The sequence below is a fragment of the Bombyx mori genome, chromosome 3, assembly GCF_030269925.1.
Source record: "Bombyx mori chromosome 3, ASM3026992v2".
Taxonomy (NCBI): Eukaryota; Metazoa; Arthropoda; class Insecta; order Lepidoptera; family Bombycidae; genus Bombyx; species Bombyx mori.
The window spans coordinates 1,373,285-1,390,996 of record NC_085109.1 but is presented as its reverse complement, the minus strand read 5'-3'; the positions used below and the strand labels follow the sequence as shown (position 1 = coordinate 1,390,996).

The 17,712-nt window shown below is 37.6% G+C and overlaps 1 protein-coding gene and 1 long non-coding RNA gene across 13 annotated transcripts in view; one reads left to right on the top strand and one right to left on the bottom strand.

Moving 5' to 3' along the window:
* Jnk (c-Jun NH2-terminal kinase) overlaps positions 1 to 17,712 on the top strand; it is a 113,886-nt gene that overhangs the window by 83,864 nt on the left and 12,310 nt on the right. For 7 of the 12 annotated variants that reach the window (XM_062673906.1, XM_021346475.3, XM_012688475.4 and 4 more), the window contains 2 exons: positions 5,906 to 5,963; positions 17,256 to 17,383. The gene's annotated coding sequence lies outside the window, so the exon portion shown is untranslated. 12 annotated transcript variants of the gene reach the window in all.
* Positions 9,581 to 17,369, bottom strand: LOC110384827 (uncharacterized). The gene is made up of 4 exons (XR_002430211.3): positions 17,228 to 17,369; positions 16,409 to 16,551; positions 10,368 to 10,475; positions 9,581 to 10,122 (listed from the first exon to the last, which is right to left on the bottom strand). It is a non-coding gene; the product is annotated as an uncharacterized LOC110384827 (long non-coding RNA).

Here is a 17,712-nt window from a genome sequence, read left to right as displayed (position 1 = left end):
ACATCGTGTAATAAAAATCAAACCCGCAAAATTATAATTTGCGTAATTACTGGTGGTAGGACGTCTTGTGAGTCCGCGCGGGTTGGTACGACCACCCTACCTATTTTTGCCGTGAAGCAGTAATGCGTTCCGGTTTGAAGGGCGGGGCAACCGTTGTAACTATACTTGAGACCTTAGAACTCATATCTCAAGGTGGGTGGCGACATTTAATTTGTAGATGTCTAGGGGCTCCGGTAACCAGTTAACACCAGGTGGGCCGTGTGCTCGTCCACCCATCTAAGCAATAAAAAAAAACAACACTCAACCACGGGTTGAAGAAGAGATTGGCTTTGTTACCTACATACATTTGTAATTTAAAGTATTCCCTTTGGTTTCCATTAGTCGTAGATACAGTTACTACAACTTTTACGGCTTAATGTCGTGTTTATTGTTTTTAACAGACTTCAAAAAAGGAGGAGGTTCTGAATTCGACTGTATATTTTTTTTATGTTCATTAGTTATCTCATTCATAACTTTTGACTGGGTGAATCGATTTTGATGATTATTTTTTTATTAGAAAGATTACGCTTCCCGTGTGGTCCCATTTCCAATTAATCCAGTTCTGATGATGGCCATATAAGATTTAAATTTGAATTAAGTACGTGCGCGACAAATAAATGAATTACTCAATAACTCAATATCAATATGTTATTGTTTTTAGTGTATAATAATTTGTTTTGGAATATCTTTTTTTTCTATTTGAAGTCCGTTTTTGTTAAAGCATGTCTATTTACAATTATTATTTCCGATGTTACTTCGGTTTTACAGTTACAGTATTCGTGGTCACGGACGTCTTATTTTTTATTTATTTATGCCAAACATGAATTCCCTCGTCACTGTATTGTCGTATATCCTCGTCCACCCAAAAAAAAAACATAAATCTCAATCGGAAATTTTTTCTGCCAATACTAACATTGTATGAACTGATACTGTAGGGTGCAGTGTGAGCTTGTTATTCAAAGTTTATGTTGCTTAAAACTGTTTATTGTTAAAATATTAAGTAAATCAATGAAATGTTAATGTTATGAATGCACCCGGGTGACGCGGTTGTTGATCGTGCATTGACGATTTGTGCAAATAAAGTTAACGCGTCACGAGAATTATGCTGACAAAGGTGTCCGGTAATAATATATCACGGAACAGATACAATTCACCAATATAAATACTATTATTGCCAGATCACAATCGGATCAGCAATAAGGCTTAAATAATTAAATCGAAATTGAGAACAACCTCATTTGACAAAAAAAAACATATCGTCGTTCGAAAATCTGCTATGTGCACTTTTTGAGATTTTTATTTTTTTACTTTTTCATATAGTTCACAGCCATATCTACCGTATAAAAAAAAACTGCTATGTGTCTATAGCTTTAATGTTTATCTATAGCTTTCATTTGATATAGTTCTTAAAAATTTACTTTCATATAAAATTTTATACGAAAATGTTTTTACTCGTTAATTCAAAATAGAGTTTTTGCACATAGCAGATTTTGGTTTAACAGCGACGATATCCTCTTGTATTTCATGTTAATCGCGTCTACCAAAAAAATATCTTTTTTTATTTTCATATCCTAAAAATATGGAAAATACAGTAGTAGATAGCGCGAGAGGAGAACGGTTAATTGGCAATTTACATGTAGATGATCCGCGCCAATCGACGGGGAAGGTTTAACGAGATGCCAGTGGCGGTTTGAGGTATGGTAACACAGTTGGGGTTGCCATTTGTTTTGTTCCGGGCAAATATTCCTTTTTTTGCTTCTATTTGGTATTTAAATTGGATTGTTGAAGGTATAGTTTTGTTTTAATTACAGTTACAACCTAAAGTATAAGATGCCCGATGCATATATTCGTATCAAGGGCACAGGCGAGTGAAAATATTGCATACACATAAATGTATCCGTCCTTACAACTTTTGTATTTATAATACGTATGAGCAGGATTTTGTATGTTTTTACATATTGGCAACACGGTGTCTGGTTTGTTGTAAAATTAAAACCAAAGTAGGGTTTTCTTTCAAGTCTATTATATTCCCTGTAAACGAGAATTCAAATGAACAAAATCCCTCAATGCTTCCGTTGAATAGGGAACAGGCTTCAGCGAGCCGGTTTCCGCGACCTATTTCTTAATTCAGTCCACATTCTAAATGACGTCGTGAAAAGGTATTCAATGAGACGTCATCTTATGGGTTTTACGATTCTGTTTTTACTACCTGTAATGTTGTATATTTTGATTGTAGTCGTATTCATGTTTCGGACAACATGGAAAGCAGAAAAACATACCCTGAACAATACTTATGTTTAATGGCGACTCCAAATTCATAAATATCATCTATACTTCTATACGTCATCTATACTTCTTATAACGGTATTTTTTGTACCCTAAAGAGGAGTTAAACTTCACACATGCGATTTTTGCCCTTGGGCGTGCTCTGGGTATGGGATTCTGGCGGTCCGCAGATATTAGGAGCAAACTGCAGGCTTAAGGGCATTTTAGGGCCCCTACCCATCAAATGAATCCCCTTGTACTCTCTAAACCTACGTCTGCTCGGAGTTAGGACCCGGGCAGAGTGGGGCGGGAGGTGTTCCGGCCGTCAACATTCGAGCCCCAGACTCGAGACGCCGCCCATTCCGGTGAAAACTGAAGGAGCGTTTCTATTGAGTTGAGTCTAAGTTCTTTAAAAATGATGGGTGGTTATGTGTCAGAAATAGCTCTACAATTTAGCTTTACAGTTACAGCTCGCTCTGTACCTACTAGCTCTACCGTCTACATTCGGCTATATTCCCATTCCTTCCTTTCCTTTACCCGGTCACTTTGTATATAGTTAAAATGCTCGTCCCATAATCCACCAATTAACGTACCGTATTTCGAATACTCTAGTGCCTAGTTGAATTTTGAAACGTGCCGTATAATTGGGTGAGCGGGTGGGTGGCTACCATCGTTGCGTGTTCATATCGATCTGGGCCGGACCTTTCCACAGGTAACAGCTGTTCTACGAATCAATTTAAGTTCAAGGACTATATCAGTGATCGATAAATGACTAACATTTTTGAGGGTCGTAGCCGCTCACGACTCTCCGGGAATTTAGTGGTGGAAACCTATAGATGGAAGATTAATGTCCTAAGCGTGTGCTACAACGACTGTCCTTTCTATCCTTCAAACTGGGACGTTGCGAAATTGAGAAAATTTCGCGATGGGCAATTCTAACCTTCCTTCAACCAACAACACTTAACTTATACGTATGTTTGTTTAATAAGTTACTTTAATTTTCTGTACGTTAAATCACGAAATAAATACTGCATCGAAATGAATGAAATTGAAAATGTATTTAAAAGCTCATGTCAAGGTAAGATCTCGCTGCGTTGGCAGGCGTCGAACAAAAAACTGCTCTTTTCAAAACACAATCAATCTATGTATATCGGGGTAGAACTATCTATTCCAATATTTACAATAAGTTTAACAGGTTTTCAAATTTAGGTTGAAATCGCAATCTATACTCTGTATCATTTATTTATATCAATAACAAGGTTTGAACCTCTTGAGGTATATTTATAGGTACTTTTTGTTCTATTGCTTTTATTTTCTGAAGGATGCACGTAAAAGAGCTTGCTCGTTTTCTAGGCGTTTCTTTCTTTCTTATTTAGTTGATTGTACAGCTAGCTCTCTGCATTTATCACGAGCTCTAAAATATGAGGCAAAACGTGGCGCTGTCGACCGAGAGGCCCCTCGTAAAACTCTCATTTGTGTTACGACGTATTATTACGAGGAAATGGACGCGATGACGAAAAATATAAATACTACATACACATGGCCAGCGTAATGGAACTGTTTTTCCATTCGAAACTGTAATAAACTGTAATTACTGGTGGTAGGACCTCTTGTGGGTCCGCGCGGGTAGGTACCACCATCCTGCCTATTTCAGCCGTGAAGCAGTAATGCGTTTCGGCTTGAAGGGTGCGGCAGCCGTTGTAACTATACTTGAGACCTTAGGACTTATCTCAAGGTGGGCGCATTTGCGTTGTAGATGTCTATGGGCTCCAGGAACCCCTTAACACCAGGTGGGCTGTGAACTCATCCACCGATCTAAGCAATAAATTTTTTTTTTTAATAAACTTACTAATAATTCGTGAAGGAAGAGAAGGAAGAGAAGGAATAGATTTTGATCGCCTTTTTGAGGACATTTTGCGCCGCACGGTATTCTTGATTTGTTTTAATTAAATTTAAAACACAATTCTAGTGCAGTTCGAATAAAATAAATAAAATATTCATTTTCTAAAGAAATTAAAAGTACTTTTATTACTTAATTTCGCGTTTCTATTATCATTATATTATTTATTTCCGAAGTTTCCCAATTTTTACAGATTTCATTCTCACGCACAACTGACATGTTATTCGTCGACATTTGAATATTTTTGCGCAAACTACCGTCTTATCTGTCTATAAAACGAATCATTGTTTACGTTAATCACGTTAGTTGAATTTTTTTAAACTTACAATAAAATAACATGATCACTAATCAATGACCCTATATTATTAAGATAAGGCGTTAATTAAAGGTTCATACGTTTTTTAAGCTATTGCATGGCTTTTATGGCGTGCTTTGAGCGCGGCGATCGAATCAAGAAATTCCGTAATAAAAATAAAACCTAACACCCCCACTCCGCCTACCATGTAGCTCGCGTTCAACACATTCACACGTTGCGCTTGCGTAATGTTTGTGAATAAGCGCGCGGCGTGACGTCGCACTGCATGCGCATCATGAAAAGTCTGCCCATCTCTTTCTCGCGCGGTCTAGCTTATGAGTGTGAAGGGGACAGTTAATGTTTTGCTTTTGTTAATGTTTATAAATATAACGTGGTCTTATTCTATTCTTTTTTTAATATTAAATTATTATTGTCTAATTATAATTGCATAAGTTGATAAAAAATGCTATGCAATAAATAGCTTTACCGCGGCGCTCCCCGAGTGCCACACGTGCTTTTTTTTACTGTATTGAAAATCACGATGAAATTAGGAAGACTTGACTTAAAAAACCCTTGCCTGCTCATTGAGGCTTACTGTGAACTTCTCTCTATAGTTACGTTACAGTTTTCTATTCTCAAAGAATTATACGGCTCGTTTGTGGCGTTCACAATGTTCTCGCTTCGCTGGCTGCACGGGATGGATCCCTTGCGGATTCTGTTGCCCGCTAAAGCCGAGCGGCTGTTAGCGTTTTGCGCTGCTCAATAATAATCAAGGCAATCGTTCATTGACTTCTAAACGTATTAAAATACCCTCTATCTCTAAGTACATATCGTCTTCTCGCATTAAAACTGTACTAGAGTTCCCGCAGTAGTCGAAATTCGACTATAATTGGAATTGTAAGTTTGTACACTATTGTATTTTATACTTCTATAATCACAAATTTCGCCAAGACTACACTATAAAAAAATATTAACAAAGACAAACAATATTAATCTATTCTCAATTTGACAACAGACGTCAAGAACAAAAGTTTGACAGTAAATAGTATGCATGCGTGTGTGCGTCAAATACCTGGTATGTAGTGTGTGTAATGTTTTTTTGTATTGATTTAATGTATCTTTTATGCATTATTTTTAAGAAATATTAGCATTGTGCACTTCTTCTCTATATTCTCTATAACTGTGGAAAATTTTATACTCCTCCGTCCGCGCAATTTTCGTAAAAAGGGATACAAAGTTTTTGCTTCACGTATTAATATATAGATTTCGAATTTGACGAAAATAATGCTCGCTGTAAATATGTAACAATTCCGAGATACTAATAACCACATGATAGTGGGTCAAACATCTATCCATGAACATAGATTTATCAAATCTAATCAACGATTACATTTTGATTGTTACAGATAATGTGTAATGGATGCAATTTACGTCTTAAAACAAAATGAGTCAACGGCGTTTATGGTGAGTACTGGAACTCAGAGTAAATATAAGAAAATAAAATTGTTTTAGTCGAGTCGATTAGTCTGTTTTTGACCGAAATGCCAACAAGAAATGGTTGTAATTATCCATTATTTATTATTGGAACGAAGTTCCTTATGGTACCCTAACCGGGAAAAACGTCCGTAACGTAAGATTTTTATTATTATAATATTTGTTGTATTATACAAATGTTTAGGAGCATCCGTGGCAATAGGTGAGACGCTAGAAGTTATCTATACGAATAAATAAAGTTGGAGTATTGTATTAATCTATTTGTAATAATAAAATTACCACTTTTTACTAAATTTTGTCTGTCTGTCTGTTTGTTCCGACTAAACTCGGGAAAGGCTGGACCGGGACGGGACTTTCACTGATGGGTAGTTGATGTTATAAGAAGTAACTTAGGCTAAATTTTTTAGACTAGCTTCGCCCCGCGGCTTTACCCGCGGTACGACAATAACCGCGGGTAACATCGCGGGACTCTCTCTACTCATAAATATGCCGCCCCTAGCGGCAAACGTTGGCAAGCGTTCCTACTCCATACAAATTTGAGTTAACTTTAACGCTATCGAGAACGTTAAAAAACTCGCACTAAGCACACCGGCTGTGACACTCTACCCATGTAGGCAGAACGTACTTTCGCGGGTATAAAGACATAACTTCCAAACAGACAAAGACATGATATCACTTTACTTTCTTCTCTACTTAATTAATCTCTACTTACTAACTAGTGGTAGGCAGCGGCTTGGCTCTGCCCCTGGCATTGCTGAAGTCCATGGGCGACGGTAACCACTCACCATCAGGTGGACCGTATGCTCGTCTGCATACAAAGGCAATAAAAAAAAAAAACAAAAAAAAAAACTTGCCAATATTAGGCGTACCAAGCCTTCCAAAACAAAAAATTAAGTAAAATACATGTAATTGAAAAAGATTGACTTACACTGTACATGAATATTAATGATCGCACCAGACCTTCTCATTTATTTTCGTACCTTAAACATTAGCCTAAAGCCTAGATTTCAACACGAAACCTAGTCATAAATAACGAAACTTTCAGTATTAGACAAATCGGGGCGCGACAGAAACCATTTTTCTATTCCCATTTACCCAAATCAGAGAAGAACTTAAGCTTTTTAATCAGTTAATTCGTGCTCACGAGAGTCCATAGGCATCATAACGTGATTGCCGACGTACGCCTTGAGGCGTGAGGTCCAAATCTCAATTGTATTGTATAACGACTATTGCATCCTTCAAACCGGAAAGCATTACTGTAGATTATGTGGGCAGAAAGTGCCTAAATAATTCGTTTGCAAATACCTGCCAAGTACGTCGTCACTGTATTGTAACTTGGACACGGTCGCATTCTTCGATCCAGCATCAGCCCAAGGAGACTAAGTTCCAAACGAAGACACGCTCCTCATCAGTTTTTCAGACTGGCACTTAGTTTACCAGCCTTGGTTCTCAGTTTTATGAAGCGACTAGCTGTACCCGTCCACTTCGCTGGGCATTTAAAATTAACTTTATTATTTCTCACCCCCACAAAGATTCTCATCATTAACGCCCCCGCAACTGATGTAGGGAGTCCAACACTCATATAAATATTAAGTACATGTATTTTCTACATAGATACCAAGTTTCAATCGGATGCACGGTTCAATAGTTATAACGGAACATCCGTAAAAACCACTGTAGATTTATGTATTAGTGTAGATAGGGTACGCGAACTTAGGTACTCCTAACACCGTTCGCTCGTCTGCTAATTTAATGAAATATAAAGTACTAATTCTTGGGATTATTTTAAAGTCTTGGCGTTGACTTGACGTAAGCCGCCAGTAGACTTTCGAGAAATTAATTCTGTAACACAAGCCAGCAATGTAAAGAATCCTTTTGTAATGAAAATATTTGAAGTAGCTTCGTCAGGAATTAGACCGATCTGTTCTATACTCGTTTTGTTAGTCGGATTTGTCATTTTTTATTCTTTACAGATTTCGTGGTCAACATTCTAAAATTATAAAAACTACCGTTGACTTTTTATAAAAATATTTACTTACACAAAAGAACTGATTGTTTTTTGAGAACACTTGTGTGGTTAGTGAGATTTTTTTAACTTCTCAATCGCGTTAAAGGTAACTAAAATTTTGTTGAAACAGCGCCCCTAACGGCAACCCGGTGATCGTCGAATCTGCCACTTGTGACGAAGGGCTCGGCGAGTAATGTAACCCACAGACACAGCACGCTGAGTTTCTCGCCGGATCTTCTCAGTGGGTCGCATTTCCGATCCAATGGTAGTTTCTGCTCTTGCTAGGGTTAGTGTTAGCAACGACATCAGGCTTGAGCCCCGTGAGCTCACCTACTAATTCGGCGAATCTAGTATAACCCCTCGAGGTTACTAGGATAGGTAGAAAAAAAAGAGCGGCAAAACTAGGGGCCCTGTTCCACTGTTTCACTCTAGGGCGCTGCCGAGGAAAAATATCCTCGAGATAAAAAAAGAGCAACAGGTTGGCAGTGTATCGCGTCCCGACCCGGCAGGCTGGTTCTGATCCAGCGGGGTATTCCGGGACACCAGGGGCACCGTCTGGGCGGCCTGAAGGGCTGCCGTACCGAGACGGCCGACGTTTTAGAGCCTTCGATTCGCCTCGAAGGCTCCGTCGGCCGGGCGTCCTTGGGGTGAGCTGCGATAACCCCCTTACCTCATCCGCGGGCTCTGATCTCGGAGGGGACCGGGCGCTTGGCCGAAGAGTGCAGAGGAGTCGCTTAGTTGGTAGGGCCCTGAAAACATCCTTGGGCCCGCGGTCTCGCAGTCGCGCACAAATCCCACACACCCCGTCCCCGCAGGACGTTCGGCCCCCGGCCAGAAAAAAAAAGAGGCGCTGTTTGAGTCCATGTTTGATGCAATCTGTTTGACTTGGGGTTTCGTCTCGATGATAAGAAGATTCCAATTGTTCTTTAAACACCACCTGCTTTTCTGTGAAATTGTAGATGTGAGATTACACTAAGAGATTTTTAAAATATACTTTTTTATATTCATTGCGAGGAGGTGGTCACGACCCTCAGTATTGAGAAAACCGAAGCGAGAAGAAGATTGTGTGTTTTCATTTGAATAAAAAATAAATAAAAAATTCGAATACTCAGTCAAGCTTACGAAAGACCAAATAAACCCGAAATCTTATTTCTATTGAATATTTGTGACAAAACGAATCGGTCCGCTCGCACAGAAAATGCGAAGGCCTGACGCGGGTCGGACCGCCTTCAACTATCACAAAGTGAATATTTACGGCAGCCATTCTAGATGGTTCTAAAATCAAGGAGCCGTTTTGGAAGCTGAAAGGAAATAATCTGCTTTCGTAACATTGGCAGGGGTACTTATAACTAATAGGGAAAAAAAACCAGCAGAAATCATAGATAAAAGTTGATATGTATAAAAACTTTGAACAGAAACATTCGAGCTTTTGGCCTTTTAGCAAGCAATACACCCATTGCTAAAGCCTACGAAATTTTAAGGGGCAATGTTGAAATTTTTGTTTATTTTAATCGCCGTGCCAAGCTAACTTGTTCGCAACATAAAAATTAAGAAAAAACCTGTGTGAACAAAATACAAGTTTAAGATCGATTTGGAAGTTTTATTCAAGAAACCCAAGTTTCCAACACCCATGATAGAAGATGTTGCATTCGTAGTCGTCACACTGTATGGTAATCAATCATAAGCAAAACAGATATAATAGCAGTTTTATGAAACCGTAATCTAAAGCAAGACTCTCGTACTGGCCGTTGACCCCGAAGAATTTCGTTGGTGCAATACCAAAAATTTAATTGTTTATTATTATTATTGACTTTCGATTTTGAAAATGAAAATATGCGGTTCCTTCTTTTATTATCTTTCTTCGCAATACTAGAATAAAATCTCAATAATTTCCACGATGCATCGTGTTCCTTAGCGCTCAGCGTTGTGACCTTTACGGAGCACTTTTGCTAGGACTATTTTCGTCAAATCTTTCCTGTCTGCGCAGTGGATAGCTACACTGATGCTGGAGTCAAATGTCGTCGTAATTTGATCGTACCAGTGCATGGCCCCCTAGCCTCATTCCTTCTTCTTTGCCGGTAATGAGTAGTTTTTTGAGATCTTCACCCTTCTTCCCCGAAACTAAAAAATGAAAGCCCATAAGCCCATAAAGCATAATCATACGATTGCATGATGAGTTCTCTACGATTGCATCACTCGACGTTCATTTAGGGGCATATAAATTCTGTATCCAAAAAAAAAAAAATTAGCATTAAGGCCTCAAGTCCTAGAATGTTCCTTTGTGTTTGTGGAATATGGCTGGGAAAGAAACAAGTACTCATAAATGTAGGTTAAAATTGAGAAAACCATTTACATTTGATAAATACCTCAACCAAAGCTGTATTTTTAATACGCTTTTATTAGCTTCAGACGTGTGTATGTTTGTAACGGAATCTTTGAACATGATTTTGACCCCCTTCAAAACGTCGGATTAACTGGAAATTTTGTATACTTATTAAGTACCGATGACAATTGAATATTAAAAAAATTAAAAAAAAATTGAAAATATTTAAATTCTACTGAAAAATAAATGATAGTTTAAAAAAACTAACAAAATACGCTTTCATAGAAAATCCAACTAAAAACTAGAAATTTTAATAAATTTTAATTAAAAATAGTGTAAGAAAAATTATTTTATTGTAAAAAAAGCGTGGGGTGGTTTTCAGGATATTATCAAAATAACCCTTCTTCTTCCCCCTATTAAAATTTATTTTCTATTTTTTAATTGAATTTTCTATAAAAGCATTTTTTTTTTTTTTTTTTTTTTTTTCAAACTATTATTTATTTTGTTGAGCGGTCAAGGTCCCTAAGCATTCTAACAACGAGACTATCAAAAGATTAGACAGACAGACAGCAGGTATGCCAGAAAAACCTGACGTATAATCGGCGAGAGGGCGTCGCATTTATTTATTCATAAGATAAAACAGCCGGCTCCGAGCGTGGCTATAAATAAACAAGTCTACTGAGGACAGTGCGGTCTGTGGCACCGTGAAATTGGATGGAACTTTGCGTTTTGGGTAATTAACTTGATATCTTTGGTTGGTATTCGTTTTTAGGGAAAACCCAAGGATGTGCACTGAAGTGATTGCGAATGCGATAGTGATTTATGACTAAAATTTTAAAGGCTCTTAACGGTCTCTGATTTTCTTCAGCCGTTAGTGTGAACCGGACATGTCGATAAGTGCAAGGATTGTAACTTAGTATTTTCTAAATTTTGCCTACAGTGTTATTCCTTGCATGTGTAAGTGTATGTATGCGAGACCACAATAAGGGCAAAGACCACGAACAGGATAGCCCAAACCAACAAGACATTAGTGAATTATACTAATGATCGTATAGATTGTAGTTTTCGTGTAGAACGGTAGACAGGTTTTTACTTTTTAATTTTTTTATTACACGCTTCCATCGCATCATGCCTAAAGTATATTTAAAGACGATAAGGAAACAAATAAAGTCGGATATCCCAGGTTTTCTTCACCTAACGCAAAAATCGTTCAAACAGTAGTTTAAATATAAACTAGATAGTGACCGAGCCTCGCTCGGTTTTTTATTTATTTTTTATAAATTGTGTTCTTTAGAAATTATATTTAAATACGAATTACATATTGATAAAATGATGAGCTATGAATAATATTTTTCGATCTTACCGACAGAATAATAAAAAAAATATGAACTGGTTATTTAAAGAAAAAATCATAATTGAGTCGACTATTATCAAAGGCGGCAATCTGACTTTTGGACAATGACTGGTAAATCAGAAAAACGAATTATTGACTTTGTATTCCATTGGCAGTCACAAAACTCTTCGGAACGACATCTTAGATAAATAACAGGTTAACTATTAACCTTTATTTAATGCAGGTTTTGAACCGTATTCTTTGAAGGAGACGATTATATTCAAATAAATCTGTATTGACATATCAATAAAAATTTTTGTCCAAATGTACAGATTGCCACCTTTGATAATAGACGACTCAATTATAGATAAAGTTGATTATTGAAAACACGAAGAAAACAAAATTTTCTGAAAATAAATCGTAGCTAGATCGATTTATCGCCCCCGAAATCCCCTGTATACTAAATTTTATGAAAATCGTTGGAGCCCTTTCCGAGATTCAGATTATAAATATATTTATATACAAGAGTTGCTCGTTTAAAGATATAAGATTAAATAAAATACATGTTTCAATAATTGATGTAAAAATTATAGTTAAAATTGAGAGACTACAGGATAATAATAACTATTTGACAACGAAAACAAGTAAAATACTTTTTTTGTATGTCGATTAAGTCTGTTGCGATGTCGTTTTGAACATCGGCGAAAAGACGTAGTTCGTACACCCCATGAAATTATTCAAGCCAGCGTGTATCGCTCGAGGGACACTATTTGGTTGACCTCAAACCCTCAGATACAATTCGAGTACACGTGACCTTTCGATGAGTATTTTTAGATTTACGAGTCGAGGCAACACCGGCTGATGTCACCGTTGGATAATAGCGTGACCCTTGTGAATTAAATTAATTAAGGAACACTGAACTGATCGAAGTTTGAGAACCGCGTTACGGGTTTCGGGTTATGTCGTTCCGTTGTTATGATGAATCGGTGAGTTTCAGTTTTGATGGAGGCCGATCGCGTTCTACCCTCAAGGGTTGTTAATTAATGCTCTTCTTTCGACTGTATATTTTCTATCTGTCTATGTATATGTCTATGATGCCATACACACCGCCGAGAACAGAAGAAGATGGCGAAACATCATCGAGAGAAGGATAATCGGAGGGATGGTTACGACCCTCAAATATAAGGAATGCGACACAGGAAGGAGGAGGAATGACATGACAAGATAAAAAACAGACGGAATAAAACGGAGACTACAACCTCATGTCTCAAGCTGAGTACATCCTGAGCTGAGAGCGTGTGCATTCACGTTGTGATGTCTATGGTCTTCGCTTAAAACAATGTGCGGCGCATTGAGCATATCTGCCGTCTGTATAAAGCAATGGTCAAGATATTCACAGCGTGAAACGAAACGCATATGCTCATTTTTATATTATCTGTGCATTTTTCACTCACTCACGACTTTGGGACTTTTTTGGCGGGAACGCGAGGAGTGAAGTTGTGTGATTTGTTTTATTTTGTCTTTTAGTGTTTCTTCAGGTTTAAATGTGCAATAACGGTGGTTTATTAACTGTTTAATATCTGTGAAAGTGCACAAATGTGGGAAAATGAAATAAAGCCGCTGGACGTAACTTCTCGGGATCCTCCAAAAAGTCCACTGAAAAAGTCTCAGTAGATGACCACCATTTTACTGAGATTATATTTCATCCCATATCATCTCATCTCATTTCATTTGCTTTCATCCCAGTTGATTAATGTCTCAAATTAATCATCTTCATTTTATTTCATCATTTTTCATAAAAATAAGAAAAGAAATTAAAATAAGACATGATTTAAAGGTCTTAGTTACCAGGTCATAAAATCCCATAAAAAAAAATCACGACTTTGGCGCCTTTTTTATAATTTTCAAATATGTTATCTAATTATTATGATCGGACTAAACGTATATAACATAATTTCCACATTTATTATTATGGGATTTATTATTTGTCCCGAGCGTGAACAAGCAACCGAAAAACTACTTGCACTTTAAAAAGTCGAAAAGTGAACTTTCCGACAAACAAAGTCAGCAGTAGTTCATAACGTAACTATTAATGTAAGGTCGGTAAATAAATACGTGGAAGGCTTAAGAGGAGGGTGCTCCTCCCGGTCCAATTACTTTGGAGCCCTCAGCGCACTCGACCCCCGGCCACTCACTCGGCGCTCGTAAGCTAATTCATTCGTTCTTCGTGCGCGGATTATTCTCGAAAGATATTCTTTTTTTGGCTGATAATGAAACATCATGTTTCGTGAATTAGTAATTTATGTTTGGAATAAATGTTTATAGTAATTGATATGTACATTGAAAATTGTATCGATGTAATTGTACCATGATAAAATTTTACATATCATATTATGTATCGTGACCACGAAAACTGTATTAGATAAAACGCGAGATTAAACCTTAAACGTAGTTTTAATTTTAGTAGGGATGTCATGCAGGCAGTTAGTAATCGGAACTAATCGAATCGTTCTCGTCATAAGGAATGGTGATATTAACCAACACTGTTCGACGCGGACCGAACTATTATCACAATATCAGAAACTTTTCTAAAATTATGATTATCTCTATATATAAAAATGAATTGCTGTTCGTTAGTCTCGCAAAAACTCGAGAACGGCTGAACCGATTTGGCTAATTTTGGTCTTGAATTATTTGTGGAAGTCCAGAGAAGGTTTAAAAGGTACATAAATATGAATATACTCGGAATTAAATAAAAATAACAATTTTGTTTTTACGTTGATGTGTCCCCCGTCGGACCGGTTCCTTTTGTTTGTTTTAAATTAATTTTATAAAAAAGTGTATGTCTTTTATTTATCGATTGAGGCACTACGAAGTCTGCCGGGTTAGCTAGTTTATTATAAAATAACCTGAGAACTCCACACACTCTCTCGGGTAAAACCCTGGGTCGCTTTGTACGAGACCCACGGGAAGAGATGGGGTAGCCTTATTTTCGAAGATAAACAGCCAAATCTGTTACGAATACGTTTTTATTACAAAAAGAATGTGGTGTCAGAAGAATATCCTTTTAAGATCATAGAAAATATTCGTTATATTAATTTGATCTTTGGCGTCCCGAGAACTCTATTTGTTAAAATCACGTATGGTGCTGATGGACCTGCTAAAGTATTACAATACAACTTTTTTTTTATTACCCTTGTGGGCAGACGAGCATACGACCCACCTGATGGCGAGTGGTTACCGTCGCCCATGGACTTCAGCAATGCCAGGGGTAGAGTCAAGCCGCTGCCTACCGTTTAATACTCTTCACAAGCCTCGTTTGAAGAAGGACATGTCATAGCGCTCGGGAAACACTAACACAACTGGTATAATACTTAATATTTAAGTATATCCGTAGCCACGGCCGCGTTAAAATAATTTTATACGGACAGACAGACGGCCGCCACTTTGAATTAGTAATAAGGGGTCTCAGACGAAACGCTTATAATTGCAAATAACAGCACTTTACAGATACTGAGGAGTCGGCGCGATGATGCCCGAATCTACGCGAATGCTGTTCATTAATATTCCAGGTTTGGTAACTCGATAAATGTTTGAAAAGTCATTCATTCGCTTGTAAAGTCTGAGTTTACGGAGCGCGGACTTGGGTTGTCTTTGTGTTACGTACTGTGTAGGGAATGATCTGTGAGTATTTTAACGTTCTCGATAGCGTAACAGTTAACTCAAATTTGTATGCAGTTGGAACCTAGCGGCAAACGTAGGCAAACGTTCCAACTCCATACAAATTTGAGTTAACTTTTACGCTATCGAGAACGTTAAGAAACTCGCACTAAGTACACTAATCGTACGGTTGGTTTTCACGAGACAATCTCAACCGGAACAGACCTCAACGTTATAACTGGGAATCTGTGATCAGTTTAAGAAGTTTTCACTGAGACGAACTGATGAAATGCACCACTACTGTGGCTTAGTTCATTTCGGATCCTCCCGATCTACTAACGGTGCTTTTAGGTACTTCAAGCACCGGTCATCGTTCTCGTCGAACCCGTCGCTTTCGACGAAGGGCTCGACGTGTAAATTAACTCTCAGACACAGCCCACTGAGTTTCTCGCCGGATCTTCTCAGTGGGTCGCGTTTCCGATCCGGTGGTAGATTCTGCGAAGCACGGCTCTTGCTAGGGTTCGTGTTAGCAACGTCGTCAGGTTTGAGCCCCGTGAGCTCACCTACTAGTTAAGGTTACGCTGGAATAACCTCTCAAGGCTACCAGCTTAGGTAGGAAACAAAAGTGGCTTAGTGTGAGAATGAAATTTTCCTTTTTTCTATATTTTAACTAAACAACGTCGTCGTGGACTGGATTTACCTATTTAAGTTAGACTACGAACGTTTCACGGCGCTCGAGGGCTTTTATTAAAAAATCTGTAACTTTATTTGATATTCATTTCCGCGTGGACACTGTCAGGGTTGCCACTCAAACATGCAAATTACCAATTTCGAGCTTACCGTACTTACTGCTTTAAACTAGACAGGTGGCCATTTAATATCTAATGTCTCGTTTATTTGAAGCTTAACGAACGGTGTGCCTTAGATATATTATAATAATATAGTGGAAATTTGTAAATAATAATGACTTTAGCTGAGCGATTTTTAAAATCGTGTTAGCATATAGCTGCATTATTTTTTAATGTATTTTTTTTATTGGCTCCAAAGCCTGTGAAGACTTGGGATCGAATTCGCAGTCGTAGTGTATATACCTGTTTCACTCTTCCAATTGTAACGCATGATGTCTTCGAAAAATACGCAGGCTGGTGGTGGAATACGACCCTTGTACGACCAGTTCTTTAGAAAAATTTTCGGGATTTACTTTGATATTTTTACATTTCTTCACTGATACAATCTGGAATTTGGAATGAAATAAAAAAAAATACATTTTTTTTTAAAGATAGTTTGAAACAAAACGCAAAATTAACAAACGTGGAAATAACACATGGCGATGGTTAAATATTATATGTTTTACATAATTAATTATGTTTGGAGTATTATTCCAACGATAATTCCCGATTTTGCTACCCGCAAATAGAAGTATCATGTAATAGCCGCTTTAAAATATATTTTTTTTTAATATTTAATACTTAAGTCTTTAAAGGATAAGACGTCCGATGCATTCGTATTGAGCGATGCACCGGTGTTCGAATCCCGCAGGCGGGTACCAATTTTCTAATGAAATACGTACTTAAGAAGTCTTCACAATTGACTTCCACGGTGAAGGAATAACATCGTGTAATAAAAATCAAACCCGCAAAATTATAATTTGCGTAATTACTGGTGGTAGGACCTCCTGTGAGTCCGCGCGGATAGGTACCACCACCCTGCCTATTTCTGCCGTGAAGCAGTAATGCGTTTCGGTTTGAAGGGTGGGGCAGCCGTTGTAACTATACTGAGACCTTAGAACTTATATCTCAAGGTGGGTGGCGCATTTACGGTGTAGATGTCTATGGGCTCCAGTAACCACTTAACACCAGGTGGGCTGTGAGCTCGTCGACCCTTCTAAGCAATAAAAAAAAAGAACACACATTAAAATACTGTTGTCTTTTATTGCAGACGTAGCAGCATTAGTCTTCCATGCAGCACCAAGACTGATATTGTGATACAAGCCGCGACCGACCGACAATAAACTGCACACGAAAATATATGGACACGGACAACTTCTGTCGCTCTATTGAACAAAAGTGAGTTGTCATCTACATAGTGATATTCCATTGACGACGTTGTGCGCACGACCCAAGATACTTTTTGTTTTTGTTCACCCACTATATCGTATTTAAAATAATAACTTTGGATAATTTGTAGAGTTTATTAAAGTTTACTTGTACTTAATTAACATAGTAATATAATAATGAGATACAAAAAAATCGATAAGAGTTTGACAGTATTAAAGGAGGTATTTTTTTAAGGGATTGTATGACCTGGTAACTAAAACCTTTAAGTCATGTCTTATTATAATTTATATTCTTATTTTTATGAAAAATGATAATATTATTATGGATGGAGTGAAATG